The following is a 7,861-nucleotide window of genomic DNA, read 5'->3' on the forward strand; positions in this document are numbered from 1 at the left end:
TTTATTCAAAATTGCATTTGTTCAAGGTTAGCAAGGATAACCTTGAACAAATGCAAAGGTTAGCTCAAGCAGTCCAAAATATTCAAAATTGTCTCTAGTGTCCTAGGGTCGATCCCCAGGGATAACATAGTTTTTTATATTTAACTTTTGTTGTTTTTTTTCGAATCCCCTGAGTGAAAATCCTGGATTGTTGTTTTTTTCGAACCCCTCTGAGTGAAAATCTTGGATCCGCCATTGCTAGGAAGATGTAGAGATTTTTTACTTGGTAAACCCTATTTGCCATATTAATGTAGTATTTCCAACACCACAATGGTGATATATTATAAGTAGAGTTTAGGAGGAGAACAAGTTAATGGGCTAACGGGTAATTAATACCCCTTATTGGGTTCCTTATTGGTGTACCTGAACTTTTAGATGGATGTGTGAGCACACGAGGAGAGACAAGGAATGAAAATATACTGGCAAGGTGGAAGTAGCCTCCCTGATAGATAAGAAGCAAGAAGCAAGAAGCGAGACTGAGATAGTTCGGGAATGTAAAGAGGATAAGCACTAATGCCCCAATTAGGAGGTGCAAGAGATTGACGATGAAAAATTTGAGGAGAGGTTAGGTAGACCGAAGAAAACTGATTAGACAGAATATGACACATTTTCAGCTCACTACCCTAAATAGGAGAGTGTGGAGTTCGAAGATTGGAGTAGATGATTAGTAGGTGGTTAGACTTCTCTCTTCCCTATGGTAGAGCATAGAATAAATTCTATCTAGAATAAAGAGAATTTATTTGCTCTGAATGTTTATATCAAAACAATCAATTTAATCTTAATAGCTAAAAAATAAAATAAGAATTTATATCAGGTGAACCAATATGTATATGGAAGCACATATATTACCTTTATTGTTTGGTATAAAAACCAAGTGTAGGTAAAGTTTTATCAGAATAAAGTATTACTTGACTTAAACATAGTTAAATAACTAGAAGATTAACAAAAATCTAAGATTTGTACATATGTTCATCTTCTTCTACAAGGAAATCTCTTATATGTATCCGAAGAATTGAATCATAAAATACTAGTATAGGAGACTTACGGGTTTCTCCTTAGTGGAAGCAGGTCTGTACCAATCATGATTCGTGTTGCCGAGCATCCTCACGAAGCGGGTGGATTCCCTTTGTTCATAACCTAGATATATTTTAGGAAATGCAGATCGTATTTTGTGTAAACCCTAGTCATCATACTATTGGTGTATATTTATTATAAATCGAGTTTAGCAGGAGGACAAGCTAATTGGCTAGCAAATTAACTAGTACGACTTATGATGAATCCGACCCAATAGCTATTTTTAGTAATATCTTATAAATGTAAGTTACATTATTCTCAGCAATAAAAGGAGAAAGAAGAAAAGAAAAAATTAGAAAGAGAGAAGAATAAGAAATAAATAGAACGAAAGATAGATATTATTCATTGAAGTACATAACATCATAATTAATGGAATAAGGCATCCTAAGCAGGTTAGACGTTTGAAACGATAAGAACTTCATCTTTAACTAAGAGACAAAGTGTAAAAGTATTTTGTGATAATGTATCCAACTTGGATAATGATCAAGAAAAAGTCAACCTACCATCGAGGATTGTGATGGGATTCATCACCTCTAAAGGCTTGAGTCTTGAAAATGAAAATATTAATAGAAAATTTGTCCAACCTAGTAAAGAGACTAGGGGATAGAGAGTTTTCTGGAGGAGAGAAAGTTGTCATATTGGATTTTTTGAAATCAAATAGTACTAGTTGGGTAGATCGAGGTGGTGAAATCTAACGTTTGCATCGATTTTCTTTAGCAGGATGGATCGCTTGAGTGTCAAAACCAAGCAGTGGTTGCTTTTCCTTGACTAATCGAACCAACATATGTTCATTCCTCCTTAGATAACTATAGTAGAGAAAGCTTTAATTTTCCAATCTGGAATGCAAAGAAGTTGGGGATGGACATAGATCCTTCCGCCTATCCGGAGTGTTGGACATATAGCAATTTTTTATTTTTGATTTCCCAATCATTGAAAGCATTCTTCACTTCATCCTTGAATGACTCTTATGCGATGCGAATTCATATTAATTGAAGTGGCACAAACTAAAATCAGAAAGATAAATGTGAAAATCTGGAAAAAGAATTTTGCAATAACTCATTTTTTTTTACAAGGTAACAGGTTGTATATACTCCTTCCGTCCCAATTTATGTGATATAGTTCGACTAAGCACAGAGTTTAAGAAAGAAAGGAAGACTTTTGAAACTTGTGACCTAAAACAAACCATAGATATTTGTGTGGCTGTAAATCATTTTATCAACGATAAAAGGGGAGGTTTTCAGTTAATTATTTCAAATATAGAAATGTATTATTCTTTTTTGAACAAACTAAAAAAGAAAGTGTATCGCATAAATTGAGAGAGAAGAAGTATAAATGAACAATACAGAGTGCTTGCATCCAAAAATTTACAGCATTGAATCTTACATCCAAAAGAGTTTATCAAAGACTATCTCTAAATCCTATTTCATCTTAGATCCTAGGATGTCTACAATATATACTCTGAACTGCCCAATAAAAAAAACTTATTCTTTTCCTATAAAATATTCCTAATTTATGTATATTATAGCTACACTTATACTTCTCTGGAAATGGTTGCCTATTAAAATATTTATAGGTGTGATCTAGTGGTTAATGAAGTAGGTCAAATAATATGAAGCCACAACTTCAATTCTCAGGAGATGCAACAATATTAGGTAATTTCTTTTCATCGATCTAAGTCTAGGTTAAAAAATTACTCAATACATATGTTGGTGAAATTAATTGAGGTATGAGCAAGTTAACCTCAACACCATGGTTATAACCTCACATCTCAGGCGTATGAGATAAACCACTTTTCAACTCAACAACTTAAGAGGATGCTTAACTAAATTATCACATGTTTGGGAAAGAATTAAAATAAATCTGTTACTATGGAGAATAAGTAGGTGTTTGGCCATAGAAACCAAAAAAAAAAAAAAAAGACTCACTTTTTTTGAAATTTTTTGAAGTTGAAGTTGTGTTTGGTCATAGTTTTTGCAAATAATATTTGGTTGTTCAATGTACTTTTCCTAAAAAATATGAAACAAGATTTATACCCCTCAATTTCTAAAAACTAGCAAAACCACCCAAAACAATTAATAAACATAACCAGTGCAAGAAATATAGCAATTATACTTTAGATCAGCTTATGGACTGCTCAAAACTAATGGTTTCTTTCCATCAAAAGGCTGCAATTGGGAAGCTTACTGGTGTACACAAAAAATATAGCATCTCTAAATATGATTTTGTTGCAAAATTCCCACCGGCTTCTTTTCTTTTAAAGACTTTTTTAGCACATGATGTTCAATGTTGTTGGAGTGGAGAGCAACTGAGCAACATAAGTTGTCTCTGACCAGTGAAAAAAGTTGTATGAACTTTTAGGATAAAAATTGAGCAACATAAAAGCTTTTGGGGTAAAACTTGAAAACAAAAAAACAAAAGTAAAGGTCCAAAACAAAAAATGAAAAAAGTGAAAAACAAGTTTTGGTTGTTTTTCAAATTCCAAATATAACTTCAATTGAAAAAAGTGAAAAAAATATTTCGAAAAAAAGTAAATAATTCTCATGGCCAAACGGGTTCTAAGTAAATAAGTTTGACTAGTGTCAACTGATACAGGTGCAACAAGCTATTTCAGTTGAGAATCCCGAACTTTGATGATTATCTCGTCATATTTAAACCAGTGAGACATCAATTACAATTGAAATGGTCGAAAAGGAAAAGTGAGTTAATATATGCTCTAAGGTTATCATAGAATTTCTTTAAAAAGAGTTCCTCAATAAACACTTTCTAAAATGAGAATCCGGAATTGAATTCACTATAAGATCTATACTAGAAACTTATTCATTTTCTATTTGGTGCGAGCTCAACTTAAGCTATACATAGCCCGAGAAGAAAACCCAAACAACTCAACAAATTCTCCTTAATCTATAAATCTTATAGCTACATTTACATTTTTAGTAAAAAGGTTGCCCAAAAAGGCATCTAAAGGTGCTAGCCTAGTAGTCAATGAAGTAGATTGAGAAATATGAGATTTCAAGTTCAATTTTCAATGGAAGCAACAACACTAAGTGATTTTTTCTCACCAATTTGAGTCTTGATGGAAACAATTCCTCGACACCTGGGTTGGCGACACTAATCGAGGTGTGCGCAAGTTAACTCAACACCACGAGCATAAAAGAATGTCATAGAAAAACGACGTACTCAAACCTCACATCTCGGACCTACGAGATAAGCCACTTTTCAACTCAACAATTTAAAAGGATGCTTGGCTAAACATATAAGTTATTTTGTCTTATATACGCATTTGATAAACTACAAAAGTTCTTATAAGCAAAAAATGAGTCAAAAGTCAAAAGTTGGTCACTCCTAACTTATCATTTATAGCATATAAGCACTTTTCATTCGACCAAACATTTTTCCATTTTATAATATCTTTTGTAGTCTCCTAAATACTCTCCAATTTTCCTAAAACATTAATTCTTGGTTATCTCTCCATGCTATTTTCATCATTCATCCTTTTTTATTAAAAAAAGTACTTTTATATTTGTAATCTTCATGAATATTTCAGTCATTTTAACCAGCCTAACACGCTAACTTTATTATCAAGTTCAACACTTCTACCCAAACATATAGCTATTTAATCCTGATACATGGTGGTGGAAACCCAAGAATAATGGTGTGTTCTTTGTGAAGGCCTTCTACCAAAAATTTTTGGTTAGGAAGGAGCAAGTGTTCCCAAGTAATACTATATGGGTCCTTTGGTACACAGATAAAGTGGGATATCCCAAGATTAAGTTTGGGATATATTTTATACCTTGTTTGGTTGAAAGTATAAATCATCCCGGAATACAATTATACGATCAACCAAACAAGGTATAAAATTTATCTTGAACTTAGTCTTGGATATCTATCTAATCCCATTAAGCTTGGAATTATTTTATCCCACCTCTCAGGTGAGATAATTAGTCCAGGGATTATAATCTTAGAAATATAATCTCAAGATAACTTAGTCCACATACCAAACGACCCCTATGGATTCCAAAGGTATCAAAGAAGTGTGCTTTTTACTTTGTTAGCCGCAAGATGAGTGATTCTGACAACAGAAAACTTGAGAAAACGTAAGGATGCATGTGTAAGTTGGTGCTACATGTGCAAGGAGGCAGGGGAGGAGGTGAACCATCTTCTTCTACATTGCGTATTGACAATGAGGTTACGGTGAAAGTATAGGTTGTTTTGGTACTTCTTAGGTGATGTCAAAATGAAGGAATTAATGACCAAGTGAAAGAGCGGGAGCATGAAGGGCGTGGAAAGTCGTTCCACTTGCGTTAATATGGGTAGTTTGGAGAGAAAGAGAAATATGAGAGCTTTTAAAGGAGTAGAGAGTCGAGCTTCTTCTAGTTCTGGAAGTAGCCTTCAGTCCCTTATTGTTTTTTAGTGCACTCAGAAAGTCCCTTATTGTATACACGATCAGGTGAATTTTGCAGAGAATATATACTCTTTGTAGATACTTTACCTTTTGGTACACCACTTGTATACAACCAATTATGACCTTGTTTCCGAATGAAATACTTTTACTTGATAAAAACAAAAAGCAATCAATTTCAAGACCTGTTTTTTAGCACTTGATTCTTATGAGCTACTTTTATCTTCCTCCTCCTTTCTCCCTTCTCCATTTCTCGTCAGAATTTCTCTTCCTCCTCCTCTCTCCTTTCTCCCTTTTCATCATTCTTTCTTTCTCCATTTTCTCCTTGAACATGTTGTGGAAAATTGAAGACTCCTTACTTAGTTATGGTGATCCATCATGATTTAGTGGTCAATTCTTGTGATTCATCGAAATTTGCGGTCAAATTCTGATGAACAAATTACAACATACCTAATGTAATTTCACAAGTGGGATCTGTTGACGATGATTATATCTTGGTGATCCGTCGGGATTTATAATAAGACAAATTCCACCCATCAATTTGAAATTCATCAAAATTGTGGCCAAAAAGTTTGGTAACCAATCAGGATATGTCTAGAAAACTTAGCATTTTTGTTATAAGACATGTTTTTGTCTATCAATTTGAAGTCCTAACAATTCATCAAAAATTTGCTAGCTATTCTATTTGTACAAATACGTCCAATAACTCCACCACTCAAGTAAGTGGTTGGAAAGAGGCGAGAGCAACGTTTCAACAATATAAAAGCATCTAAAAACGTTTCTAATCCAAATCCAAACAATAAATAAAAAAAATACTAGTAAAAGTGCAACTTCTACGAGAACTAGACCCATACAGCACGATTGTTGTATTAAAACCCAAACTTTTACCCAATTCTTTAACAAACAATTTCAAATACCATATGCAAACCTTGCAAAGAGCAAGTCAAATTAGACAATATACAAATTGTACTGGCACAAAAAACTTACCATAAAAGAATAAGCCCTTCCAATTCTTCCAAACCCATGTTTCTTTGATCTTCTCATCCTTTTTGTGTTTAACTTCATAAAAAAACATCACTCAAATTTCTCAATTAATAGTTATCATGCAAAGAGATAGATCTAATACTCTACATCAATAAAATAAATAATACCAATTAACTTTAAATCTAAATCCTATTTATTCTTTGCCAAGAAAGAAAAAACTACTTTATAAACCTCCTTCCAAGTCCCTTGCTCTTTCCTCCATAGTGACTGTGCAAAAGGGCAAACTAAAGCATCCTTTTATACAGGGGCAAAAGTTAGTGCAGTAGTAGGGTTTGACAAACATAGTAAATGACTGGTCTGCCCTTATTCTTAAGGAACAAGAAAAAAGGTTGATCAACCATATCTTTTTGGAGCTTTGAATGTGGGATTTGTATTTTGTACCCCATGCTATAATTATTTTTTATTTTTACATATGAATCTTTCGGTCTTAATTTATGTAACACATTTTTTATATATTTTTTGTCTCAATTTATATTATACATTTTTCTTTTTAATCTATTATAAGAAAAAAAACTATTTTTATATTTAAAAATAATTAACTCTGAATTTCCCTTTTAGATAATTTAAAGTCATACAAATATCTATATCTTATTTTAGATCGCAAATTTCAAAAGTCTCATTTTTTTTCTTAAACTCAATATTAAGTCAAATTTATATTACATAAATTGGGACGGAGGGAGTAATTTGCTCTAATCCTTAACAAATTAATTTATAGCTACACAAATACCTTCTTTTTTAAACTTTATGTCTAGTCAAACTGTATCACATAAATTCACATTGTCCAATATTTAAGAAGAGTGAGGTAAGCCCAGTCCACTATTTTCTTGAGCAACCATCACTTGTTTTACCCATTTTTTTGCGCGGATTACCCTTCTTTTGGGGTGGTCTTTAAATTTTGCCCCTCATATTTGTGGTTTTTAAATTATGCCCCTCATATTGCTGGTCTTTAATTTTTGCCCTTCGTGTTGCAACCCTGAGCGTTCACGCAGAAATCATGAGATTCTGGGTTCGAACCCCCGCTCAAGCATAAATAAAAAAAAAAATCAAGGTAAGATTTAGGTCGCGTGTATGCCGGACCCGGCATACACTTGTTAAGGAATTACCAAAGTTATGCCGGACCCGGCATACTCATGCCTTATGGGCAGACTTGGCATATGTATGCTAGGTCCGACATAACTTTGGTAATTTCTTAACAAGTTTATGCTGGATCCGGCATACTTATGGGCAAACTTTTAGTTAAGCCTTAACTAAAAGTCTTTTCCTAGTTATGCCTTATGGGGCAGACTTTTAGTTAAGGCACAACTA

The sequence above is a fragment of the Lycium barbarum genome, chromosome 12 (assembly GCF_019175385.1).
Source record: "Lycium barbarum isolate Lr01 chromosome 12, ASM1917538v2, whole genome shotgun sequence".
In the NCBI taxonomy this organism is placed as follows: domain Eukaryota; kingdom Viridiplantae; phylum Streptophyta; class Magnoliopsida; order Solanales; family Solanaceae; genus Lycium; species Lycium barbarum.